Consider the following 13,229-nt stretch of genomic DNA (forward strand, 5'->3'; position numbering starts at 1 on the left):
ATGCCGTTACTCACTTTTTTCATTCGACAATGCGTATACAGGGGTGTTCCAAAGTAGTGAGAAGTGGTCGATTTTAATCATTATCATCACGTGGTGACACAAAAGTAAATAATTTTCATCCACATTTTAACCGTAGTACCATAATTAAGAAACTAACATACTTACACATTCAGTGATAGCGATTAGCGATATTTTGCATCGTAAACAAATCATTTAACAATTCTCATTATTATGAAATATGCAGCAATAAATTTACCCATTATTTATGTACAAAACGTACCCTTTCATTTACCGTAACGTACCCTTTTATGTACCAATTAATAAAATTAGCGCTCGTTACTGTTTGGGTCAAGCGGAGCAGGCATCATACGGCGGCCCCTTCCGACCTAGCTGTGGACTCCTGCACCATAGAGTGTTCAACTCTAACTAGAACGCCGTTCACTTTCAACTTGAGACGGCCAAGACTGCGTGTAGATTGCGATGATCGTCCGCGTACCTCTATAGGTCCAATAGCGGGAATGCCAAAATCGACTGTTTCAGCACGTCCAACTAGAGCTACAGATTCTGTGTTGCAGCTAGGGATTGCAATTCGGCGTGATTTTCAGTCCGGCCGGATTCGACCGGATTCCCATCGATTTGAACTGAACCGATCCGGCCGGATCAGGTCGAATGGGTTCAGTTAAATACTATTTGATAAATCTGTCTAATGAGAGTAGCACAAATAGCAGAATAATGAGTTTGTATTATAAATAAAAAAAAAATAGTTTCAACAACTTACGGTAAAAAAATAATAATTAAGTAAGGCGTTATTCTTTACCTGTTTAGTCTGTCACATACGTTTGCAGTTATATGTCGTTTTTAGTAGACAATCTTTTGAAAATCTTTACCACTTTTCGCACTTATTGAAGAAACTCATTGTATCTAAGAATTACTTCTGCCTTAGAAAGATAAGGATGACGAGGATCAGTTATTGTAACTGTAACTCCTTGTTCATCATCATTCGTTGTGTCTTCATCATCTGTATCTGATTCATTTGATGTTGTTGGCGTTGTTGCCAGACGGTCATCTGCCTTCTCTTCATTATTTTTATATAAAATATCGACCATAGCTAACCTTAGCTAATGTGCGAAGCACAGCTGTTCATAACAATTCATAAGCTTACCTACTTTGACCATGACTCTTGCTCATGCCAATAATATCAGTTCAGTATCAAAACCGAATTTTTTTAAACAGTGCTGATAGTAAGTTCTGCAGTACATTAACGATGTAATTTAATCAAGCCATTAAGATTAAAGAGTTTTTAACTATTAAGCGCATTTAAAGTGTCTACTCAGGCAATAGTTCTATCATTTTGCCAAAATTGCTAGCACCGGATCCGGTAGACGTATAATGATGCAGGATCCGCCGGATTACCGGATCCGTTTTTCCGGATTGCAATCCCTAGTTGCAGCAGATCCCATCCGCAAAGAGCGTGATTCATGGCGATTTTAATGCCCGCCACGTCAAATGACGTAGATCACGCACTACCACTACGCTTTAGTATATAATCTGACACAACTGGTCACTTCGCTAACGAGAATACAGTACCTATGTGGAGGATCATACACCTTCCCTGTTGAACCTTCTGCAGACTTCTCATTATGCGTTAGGCGTTGTCCCGAACTCCTGGAAACTTGCTTTGGTGCACCTTCTCCTTGTTCTCCAAGTTAATGGAGTCCATTATTAACTGCCAGCTCCTGCGGTACCTTTAAGAGCACCAGCTGATTACCGACCGCCAGTACGGTTTCCGTCGGGGTCCCACAACCGGTGCTTCTAGTTTACCTAATACATAGATGGGCGGAAGCGGTTGAGTCATTAGCAGCCAGTTTGGACATAGAGAAGGCCTTCGATCGCGTATGGCAATAAGCGCTTCTTTCGATGCTTCCTTATAGGCTTCCCGGGAAATTTTGCAACTGGATCACCAGTTTTTTGGCAAATCGGAGCATCAAGGTCGTTGTCGACGATGCATGTTCTGACATAAAATTCGTCAATTTTGGTGTCACACGAGGCTACATACTATCACCTACTTTGTTTTTTCAGCATATCAATGACTTGTTGCAAATCAGCGATATTATGTTAGATACAACTTCGGGACCCGATCCCGAAGTCGTATCTAACATAATATCGCTTTCAAGAAAAGTGCTCACAAATTTCTCAAAGGCCGGTAACGCACCTGTAAGCCCCTCGGTGTTGCAGATGTGTGCACCCCCAAGACGGGGGTAGTCGCTTTCTACCATGTGAGCCTCTTGTTCGTTTGCTATCAATATCATAAAAAAGAAGCTTGTATTCGGTAAACAATCATGGTTACAAAAAAATCTACTTATATTAAAAAATAAGTTGACGGTGGCTATTCCAATTAGAACAATTTTTTTTAATGTAACTGATATATTATTATCAATCTAATCTAAGTAGAATAAAAGATATCGATTAGCACAGTAGCTACTATTTAAAATTTGTTATTTCCTGTGCCAGGACCTAATTTAAAATCTAATCTAAATTTGTAACTTTTTTACCACTTTTCTACCTCTTTGGACTTCTGGTCTTATTCTTTAAGATAATAAAGTTTTGACGTCGAGAGCGCCATCTATTGAAATATTTGAAAATCGTAATGTACAACTGGAAAGTACTCGTTCATCCAATCGTTCGGCGCTGTTCATTGGCGAATGTTTGGCGACATCATTTGTAAAATCGAAAAACTTTTGTATGTAACCTGAAAGTAGCAAGAGCTTATTAGTGTTACTCTTTTTTACTTCATTCTGGTACATATTTTTAATTTATTCCGTTCTACGTTTATTAAACTATGACTGTATTTTTATTTAAGATTTCGCTATTAAAATTAAAAAAGAAATAATTTTTAAAACATTATATTTTCGTTTAGATGCCACACAGAGATGTTAGTATGATTTTTCTCTTTCTTTGTAAAACTATCACTAAAAATTGTATTCTTATTTTAATTTATGATTTACCACATGGTAAGTGTTGATGTGGTCTAAGCTCCATCGTGTCTGGCAACTATCTATTATCTTTAGACTTTCTGGCAAAGAGCTTCTCTTTATATTCGTAAGCATCAATACTAAACAGCAAAGCGCAACGTACTATTTTTACCAACGTAGGTTATCAATGACAAAAAGATGTAACGCGAATTGATTAACGCTTTTGAGCACATTCTATGAAGTATATTTTATAAAAAATGGATAATGCATAAACAGGTTTCGCCAGCGCTCCCATAGTGCATACATACTTGGTGAGTAAGTCTTAAAAAAAACAAACAAACTGCAAGGTTTTCGCTGAAATAGCATTTCACTATGTATGTTTTTTTTAGGATGGCTATCAACTAAGGCTTGCTTTGAGAGTTCGGAACCATCGGAAAGGTGGCTTCAGTATTTCATAGTAGGCACTAAATCTTTTGTCTGATTAAGAGTTGTTCTAATGTGAAATATATGTAGTTTACCCTAATTATTCCTATTTTATTTCATTTCGAATGATATCTTATCCAAAAGTTCATATTGGTAGAAATATTTATAGGTACATTACTAAGATCATTTCAGACCGATTGGCGCATCGATACTATACATAGATAATCATGATCCTTTTAGCCGTTTGTGAAATCTGAGGGTTGCCCGTTAATCCATTAGGTTTTTAATTAAAATTGAAATTTAATTTAAGATTGTGGGAAAACTGTGCATGTTTCTTTTGTTAATATTTAAAACGTAAAGGAAACAGAATAGGTACGGTTGACAGTTATAGTATACGTACCAAGTTATTATGCAATTAAGCTCATACAAAATTCATACAATTCGACCGCCCAGATACCTTTGTTTAGGGTAATGTATTCCAACATGAATGTTCTGCGTTGCCCATCACGCAATTGGCGGAATTTTAATGTAAATTATGAAGCTTTGTGCAATGACCAGAATGATGTTAACATAAATATGATAATATGCTTATAGAATAGGTAATTACTGTATATCGTTGAAAACATTGTAAATAATAAAACAGTGGAAAGCTTTAAATGTTAATGTGGTAAGTTTTAGGCAGACGGGCGCGTGACGCGCACCTGCGTGCCGCCACCGGTTGACAGCGGCTCGGCTGAAAATTTCATGGCCGTCGTATCGAGCGCCAACAGTTAGTCCGCGCAGTCGCGTCGCATCACCGCCCGAGAACCCTCGCCGCGCCACTGTCCGGAGGCTCTCCCTCACAATAACAACACGCGCGCGATCCGCCTCCCTGCTCCGACCTCTCGCATTTAGTGCCGGTAGCGTGTGCAGTGCCACCACGTGAACCTTTCTTCAGGAACGATATGTGAATAACAAAGTCTTTGTGTCCGCTCCCATTGGAGCAATGCCTCGTTATCGCACAGCGCGCAAAATGAAATAGTAAGGTGAGTTTATGTCATATTTATTATTTATACTGAATTCAATTACAAACGACGTCTATTGCTATGAGGCTGATGTTTTGATGTGTTCACTTACAATGCATATTTGTAGTTATTTTAGGAAAGACGTATCCTACTCACCTTTATTAAATAATTATCTATCATAAAGGCTAACTTCACACGACTATCTGACGTTCATTCATACGTAATATGTTAAGTTATGTAGTAATATTGGCTAGTTGGTGGGAGCGGCCGATGTCTACGACGAAGCTCTACGAGTGCCGCAATCTGATTATGGCACACCCACTGAAATATAAGAAACGGTAGAACACTAATCTTATGATAATATTTTCAGGAATATAGGTAATTAGTTAAGAGCATTTTTGGGTCTTTATTTACGTTGTAAATTGACCGTTGAAGTGATGTACGTAATAGTCTATGGAGAGTTTAGGTGGAGCCAACAAGCAAAGAGTATACAATCACTACGTTTTACGTTTAAGTTTTATTGCCAACAAGTAAATATTTATGAATGTTTTATTATTGTAGATATCAAGATTAATTTATATTATGTGCTATTGGTCTTAATTTGTCTCACACGACATCTTAGATAAATTATTCAAACACGATATTGTACGATATATATTCAATTACTTTAATATATATATTTTATTTAAGTTTTGATTATCACCACAAGTGGAAATAATCCTATTACATATTTGGTCTTAAATCCTTTACTTTTTTCAAAAGCACGAATTCATATTTTAATATAATTAATTAAAAGTTTAAGATAACTCCTATAACAAAGCTAATTATGTATCGAGCACATTCTTATGAAACGATTTAAATCTATTAATTGTACTATTAATATGTATTTTAGTATCGAAAGGAGTGTTTAATGACAAGTAGAAGTCATAGTCTATTTGGAAGCGCTAATCATAGAAACCCAAGCGCTGTTATTTTTAAACAATTCAAAAATTGATAACAAATGGCTTGAATTCAAATAAAATATTTTATTAAAAACCAGAGTACAGATATTTATATTTTTAATATATAAAAGAATAAAAAGTGTTGCAGTTTATATGGATAAATTCTAACTAAACGGTGTTTGCATCATAGTACATTTTATGAAATGTTTGTGGTAAAAATTAACGCATTTTTTTAATCTGGGTCATTTGTATTTTATATTAAGCTGTTCTAGCGTCACGCTTGTAAGATTTTTTTTGTTATTTCGTTTTTTTTAACCAACCTATTTATGTATATATATGTCTGGTGCTGAAACGATTAATATTTACTTCGTGTTAATCAGTTTGCTTAAATTATCATCAGCTCCAAGGTTATGCGTAAGATTTCAGTTGAATCGGGATTTGACTATATAATATTAGGTACTAAAAGGTTAAACTACACCTTAAAAAGATGATAGTAAAGGACGCCTTCTAAAATGTCATATAAAACGCATAAAATACTTTAATTTAAATTAATTATAATCATAAATCTCTAAATCTAATATTATAAATGCGGAAGTAACTCTGTCTATCTGGCAGTCTGTCTGTTACGCTTTTACATCTACTGAACTGAATTTGATGAAATTTGGTATGAAGAAAGCTTAAACCCAACGAAGAACCGTCTAATACGCGGGTGAGGCAACGGGCTTATATAAAATAATGAATATATGAAATTACGTTGCTTAGTTTTGCTCGATTTTAAATGAATAATAAATAGTAGTTTAACGAAGTCCATAACAGTAAATTGTATAACGTGCGGTGAAATCGCGTGACATTAGGGGTCGGAACACGCAATGTCCATAAGAATCCAGTAATTCAGTGGTATTCCCGTCTTATTCGAGATTAGCTCTAACTTATAAATGATAGAGCCTTATTATGTTTTATGTGTTATTACACATTTTCTAATATTCAGAATGTAGAAGACACTTATTTAATTAATTGCCCTAGATTAGAATAGAAAAGAAAGTTTTTATTTATTTTTACACATTAATGGAAATATATTAAACCGTTTTAACTGGATTTTTTATATTATGTTACGCTGTAATTGTAGGGACATACTTAAGCTTATATATAGCAATCACGTGTTAGTTTATATAATTTGAGATATAATTTATTACGTAATTGAAAATAAGGAGAATACTCAATAAAAGCGCTTTTTCGACGAATGTGTTCCTAACTGTACAGATATATTTAAACTCTATACAGGCGATTCATCTTAGAGGGGGTGGGTGCACCCTGAGTGTATGGATTATATTAATACACTGGCAGAACGCAAGTTTCACAATTAAATAATTTACGTCTCTCAATACGCTTACGGATAAATGATGTGAATAAAGCAAGTTGTGTTGGAAGTTAATTTAGTGCGATGTTTTTTAATAATAGTTAGTTGTTTACATCTGTTTATTGAAAAAATAAAATCTTCATTTCACCTGTGCGACTCGGGATGAGTAACAGGTTTAGTAAATAAAATTGTGAATCACTCATGTTTCTGTAGATAATTTTTATTTTGTTTTAAAGTTTTCAATGTTTAAATTTTGAAGCGATGATCGCTTCCTTGTTTGTTATGTAAATACAGATTTGTCTTTTGTTGTTATGGGCTCCAGAGTCATTCTTCGACGGATACTCATGTCGCCTTTTTATTTTATAATAATTCGAACAGTTTAGTACACCAATTGACAAAAAGATGCAGGAGTTTTATTGCGAATGTTACATAACCTAGTTATTTTTTATTATAATATATTTTTTAAAGTAGCCAATGTTATATTTTTACTGTGATATACGTGAATAATGCTGTTGCTCTAGAATGTGACTAGTTTTTTTGGAACAATTTATGTATATTTTACGACTATGTCGAAATAGGGTAGTCGTTGCGAATAGAAATTAGGCTTCTGAACGGGACAGAGAAGCCGTAAACAAAGCTATAAAACACAAAGTGAAATCTTTTACGGCGAAACTTGGATAATCTTTACTTTAATACTATATATTATTCAAACATATATTAGTGAGATTATAGCAAAATGAAATAAAAAATGATTTCGATTTTATAATCACGGAAGTTCATAAACCAATTTAAAAAAATCCTAAAATATAACACTGAATTATTATTCAGACTAAGTAGATTGAGTACAATTGTATCCTTAAAATAAAATGTATCCACTTAATGTATTAAGTATTATTGAATTGTACGGTTTCATCTACTACGGTAAAGTTGTACACTACCGTCAGACTTCAAGGTCAAGAACGTCTATGATATTTGCAAGATATTCCTTTTTAAAAAGGGTACCGCAACAAGAACTATGTAAAAGAAATAGAATGTGTTACCATACTTATAATAAATAAATTATTATTTAACAATTTAATTTATATTTATATTAATAAATTAAAAATAAAGTTTCTTTTAGTTCTTTTATTACAATTAAAACTATTCAAAAAAGTTTGTGATGAAAGTAGGTACTCCACCGACCTGTAAAAGAAAGGAGGTTATCGGATCAATATAATTCAATATCAGTTGAATTTTTTATATAATAAAAATTATAAGTTCGATGATTTAAAAGTATTACTAGGAAGCTTTGCTGTTTTTTTGCTTTTCTAGGATTATCCATGGTTATAAAACTTGTGCAAAAAATATCGTATTTAAGGCGTTTGTGTCACGCAAAGTTAAAGTTAGTTCGCGATATGCATACTTAAGTTTTTTTTTTGAACTACTAGTATGCTTTACTAAAAGCAAATTGCAATATGCAATATGGTCATTTATTTCACAAATACGATTTAGCAGAAGTAATCAGAGTGCAGTTAAATGATGTTTAAATGGCCTTTTACAAGTGTAAGAATCGTTTAAAGGGTATTTTAAACGGCTATGTTAACATTTTGATTTCTTTTTTTATGGCATTGATACTGCAATTTCAGCCAATATTTTCAAGTTAATTAATTATATTGTCAACGCTACAATGCAACGTCTAGTTAATAATTATTTTTTGTATTTAAAGGAAGTGTAGAAATAGTAATATTGAGTCATACGAAAATAAATATTTTATTATTTGAAAGTATATAATATATTCTATAGTACGTTATAAAATCATATCCATGTACATATTTGTTAACCACGACGTACAATTTTCGACGAGGAGGAAAGATATACGACCTCTTTATTAGGTTTACTTTCTGTTGTATCACATTTAGAAAATTGGTATACCTGGAAATGTTTCCGCCTTATATTAAAGTTGGTTACGGCCGCGCTGTGCATCACTATTGGGACCTTTATGCGCTCGTAACTTTACCGTGTGCTCGTCAGGCTTCGACCCATTTATTATTGATGACATATTGCATGCCCTTAACTGTTCAATTTATCGTTTAAAATTTCATTACGTTACTCCAAAAATACCCTGTAGAATAAACAATTTGTGTCAAGAGTAAAGGATATATTTTATACTTTTTTATTAAATTATTTATATCTACTATTTTACTTGGTACTTGGTAGGGCTTTGTACAAGTTTTCCTGGGTACCACCCAATCATGACATACTCTGGTGTATAACAACAAGTACATAGCATATAACATCTTACTTTCCAAGGTTGGTTTGCATTGTATTATATATTGGCATTGACGATGCAAGGAATGTTTAATATTTCTTACAATCCAAATCCAAAAGTCCCAATGTCTGGGCGGAGGTGACAAGTAATGATGAGATGAGATTATCTAAAAAATAAAAAAAACAATACATTTCTTTAGTATAACATATTTATTTCCGCAATCTATGGGAGTAATTACGTGAAAAAATCTGGAAATTTCTTACGATGAAATGTGAAATTTGTCCAACGAGTGCACACGGCGCTAGAGTTGGCCGGTAGATGGTCACACCTTATTTTCCGAGAGGATATAATTTTAATGTGGCTTATTACCTAAATGAGATGTCATATTAAACATTATGTGTGACTTCTGTAAAGCTTTCTTTTATCTTGCATTGTACCACCTGGAAAGGTCAAACACCTGACCTAATACACTTGGTCAAGAGGTATTTACTTATCGACCTATTGAATTCCCATTGCCTCTGTTATTAGTTGATAAACGCTGTTTGCCATCAACTAACCTAAGTTTTTTAACCTGTTCATGTGAAGCCCGACCTTGTTACTATGAGTTAACGTTAATACTAAAAGACCTAAGGTAAGGACGAAGTAATTAATAACTAATATGTTATCGGTAGAACGGAGATTAGTTAATCTCTTATCCTTGCAAACGATGCCACTCTCTCTCGGGTGCTAGCTTCTGAATACTTCCTTCATTATGGTTCTAAGTAGTTTAAGGGACAGCGGATCTCCTTGTTTTACTTTTTCTACATTGAAGAATAAGCTTTTTTACTTAGTATATTTTTTATTAATGCAATTTTTATCATTGTAAAAGTATTACAAAATCTTCATAAGAAGTAAATTTTCCTTTTTACCTTTAAATTTACGTTTTTATAAAATGGTTATAGATGCAGAATGAATAACGAAAACCAGTTTCATAAAAAATATTAAGAATAGATTATAATGAAACTTTCCGAAAAGTGGTTTTTCCGAACCGATACGATTGGGAACCCTCAAGAAAAGAGCGTACTCATTTCTTAAAGGTCGGCAACGCATCTGCAAGCTTCCTGGTTTTTTAGATGTCCATGGGCGGTGGTAGTCCCTGTCCATCATATGAGCCTCCTGCTTGTTTGCCGCCCATAACATTAACAGTTAATAAACATTTTGAAAAAGTTGAACTAGATTAATTTTATGTAGATTTAAGATCTGTTGCATCAAAGTCAAAATATTCTATAAACTTAAAGTAGCACTTTACTATTCTATTTACTATATATATTTAATTTCACAAAAACATGTATTTGTAACTATCTAATCCTTTCTTTCCCTATCGAGCATTTAGTTTGAAGTGGAAGTGGAGTTATTACTTATTAGATTACTTCGATTGCGTTTGCTTTACCTAACGTAACGAGATGTCTATTTACCCAGCTCGTTAAAATATAAAGCCTTTAAGGTTATTTTGACTGTAAAAAATAAAATTTTAGTGCATTCTGTTTTTTAAATCTTTATATATAAAAGCGAAATACCCCTCACTGATTAATCACGAAATATCGGAAACTATAACACCTACAATCTAAAAATTTGGCAGGTAGGTTCCTTATAGGGTAAGAACGGGTGTTTTATGGGGGTTGGAAGATTTTGTTTTATAAATTTCGCGCGGGTAAAGCCGCAGGTTCAGCTAGTATAATATATATGTATCAAATACATCTATATTGTAAAGCAAATATCATATTATTATTTGATTATATATTTTTACTACAAGTTGTATAATACCCTTTTTGTCAGAATTTTAAACATTTTCTTTTATAATTAAATTTCAATAAATCTACGAATTAAAATTAAGTTAAAACAATAAAATATTTTATCAATATTATATATATTATAACATAAACGTTGTTTACACGTGCAGCTGTGATTTAATAGATTTGATTGTAGAAGTGACTTTAAGATTAAACTTGTACATAGCCCAAACACGAGGTAACAGATACAATCAATTCCTTTTTCGAGTTAAACGATGAATCAGCTAGTATAATTACAAAAATAAAAAATGAAGCAATTTAGACCCCATGTTTGACGTTTATAGTGCATAGTTAACATTCCTTATATATTTAATAATATGAATGAAGCATATTTGCCAAAAAAAATAAATTGTGCCAATCGTATGTAACTCTAGTAATAAGTAGTGTAATTATATCACAAAGGTCATGACAGTTCTTTGATGTTGTCTGTCGTGGAACGAGGCCGGTCGCTTGGAAGATATTCAGATGATGGGCAGCGAACCGAGTAATTGCTCCCACCTTCATTATTTATACTCCACTGATTATTTTACAAACAAGCTGTGTCGAATAACCGTAAAATGTAGCCAAATTAAATTATTGCCCTGATTAATTGTATTAATGTTGTATATGTAATGCGTTTTTATTTTTACATATTTCATAAAAGCATATATTTATGTCCTCTAATATTTTAATTACATTTAATTTATGCTTATTGCTGTAAATGGTTTTATTTAATGTTGTAGAAATTTTTAATGTGACTATAAATTTGTGTTTGAAAATTAAATAAAAAATATAATAAACAAACTTCCTTGTAAATCAACATAGTATTATGTTAAAAAACGAATGAAAAAGATAGTTAAAATGTTTGAGGTGGCTGACACTGTCTTATATCACTAGACGCTTCGTTACAAAAATGCTTAGGACATAATAATCGTAGCTGTAGCGTCGCTACGTAGTAACAACGTAGCCCATCTATGCCCGTGCCCTACTGGCCTAGTTTTCCGGCCTTGAACCCCCTACCCCTTGGATCTCCTGTGACGTCAAAAGTTTTCACGTTATGATTAGAATGTTTGTGACTTGGTGACTATATTACCTAATATGACATTTCGTTTTGTTAATTAATAGTATTTTGATGCATTACTGATAAGATTTCACGATTATTTGTTGGTATTCAAAATTTTAATTATGAGTATATTTTTAACTTCGTAGGTATTTTTTGTACGTGGTATATATATAAAATACAATTTTTAATTTTAGAAGCTTAATTTTTTTTTATAATAGTTCTTTTTTTTTCCCCTAAATATTGATACAACACAAAAGTTTACCAAGTATGAGTTACAGAGTACTTGAATAGGGCTGACAAGCGGCCACACTACGCGGATGTTTCGGAATTCTAATAATTACATTCACCTTGTCATACCCGACGTGTTAGTAGATGAACGTGAATTGGCATTTACAAAGTGCGCCGTCATCCGAGCTGGAAAGCGACGCTGTTCACTATTATTATGTAATAATTAAATTACCTATACTCATGTAAATTATGTAATGATGAATTTGATGCAATACAATTCAGTTATAGTTCGGTTTTGTTATATATTTTTCATGGCATTTTTTTATTTTGGTTTGTTTTTAAATACTTCGTAATATCTCTGAAACTAATACTTTCAATTGCAAAGGATTAATTGTTTCCTTTTTTGTATAGGACCTTTTAATAAAATATGTTAATAAAGACAACCACTTTACGTTACGTAATCGAACTAAGATTATTGCATTTTTTTTAAATAACAATGGTGTGACAATAATAAATAGATTATAAGACATAAGACGTCGTGGAATTTTTGTAGATAAAAATATCTCATAAAAAAATAACGTGTATCTGTTATACAGTTTCGCCAGCAAAGTACCACTAAATGTTAAAGGCCTTCCATCTTGAAGTATTGGAGGTTTTACACCACGCGGCACCATAACGGTTTGGTTGATACATATTTGGCACTGCGTAGAATTTCATCCGACAAATTTTCTCACCATATTTTCATTCACTACCTAACACAATCATTACATAGTATATGTTTTATACTCAATCAATAAATCGCTTACCGCTGTCTGTCCCTATGTATGCTTAGATCTGTAAAATTACACTACGGATTTTGATGCGGTTTTTTTAATTGATATATTAATTTAAGAGGAAGGTTTATATGTATAATACACGCACAATATAGTAGAGAAACCCTGATCATTTTAAAGGTATCAGAAGTGATGTCATAAATATACACATTTTTCGCGCTAATACCTATTGCAAACGCTGGCTGAATTCTAAGAGATAGATCAAAATAATGTACTACAGTATTATATACCTTAAAAAGGGTCCTAAAAAAGTCCACGATGGTATATGTATCTTAGGGATAGCCCACAACAACCATTTTTTATCCTTTACTTTTTCAAGAAATAATGGCTTATTTTCGAAGCGATTTTAAGC

General features: G+C 32.9%; 1 protein-coding gene across 6 annotated transcripts in view; it reads left to right on the forward strand.

The window, feature by feature from the left end:
- Window positions 1-4,187: 4,187 nt before the first annotated feature.
- The window catches only part of LOC125077443 (whirlin), an 87,321-nt gene continuing 78,279 nt past the window's right edge, over window positions 4,188-13,229 (forward strand). For all 6 annotated transcript variants that reach the window (XM_047689414.1, XM_047689417.1, XM_047689416.1 and 3 more), the window contains exon 1: window positions 4,188-4,420. The gene's annotated coding sequence lies outside the window, so the exon portion shown is untranslated. The remainder of the gene's footprint in view (window positions 4,421-13,229) is intronic.

The sequence above is a fragment of the Vanessa atalanta genome, chromosome 3 (genome assembly GCF_905147765.1).
Source record: "Vanessa atalanta chromosome 3, ilVanAtal1.2, whole genome shotgun sequence".
Taxonomy (NCBI): domain Eukaryota; kingdom Metazoa; phylum Arthropoda; class Insecta; order Lepidoptera; family Nymphalidae; genus Vanessa; species Vanessa atalanta.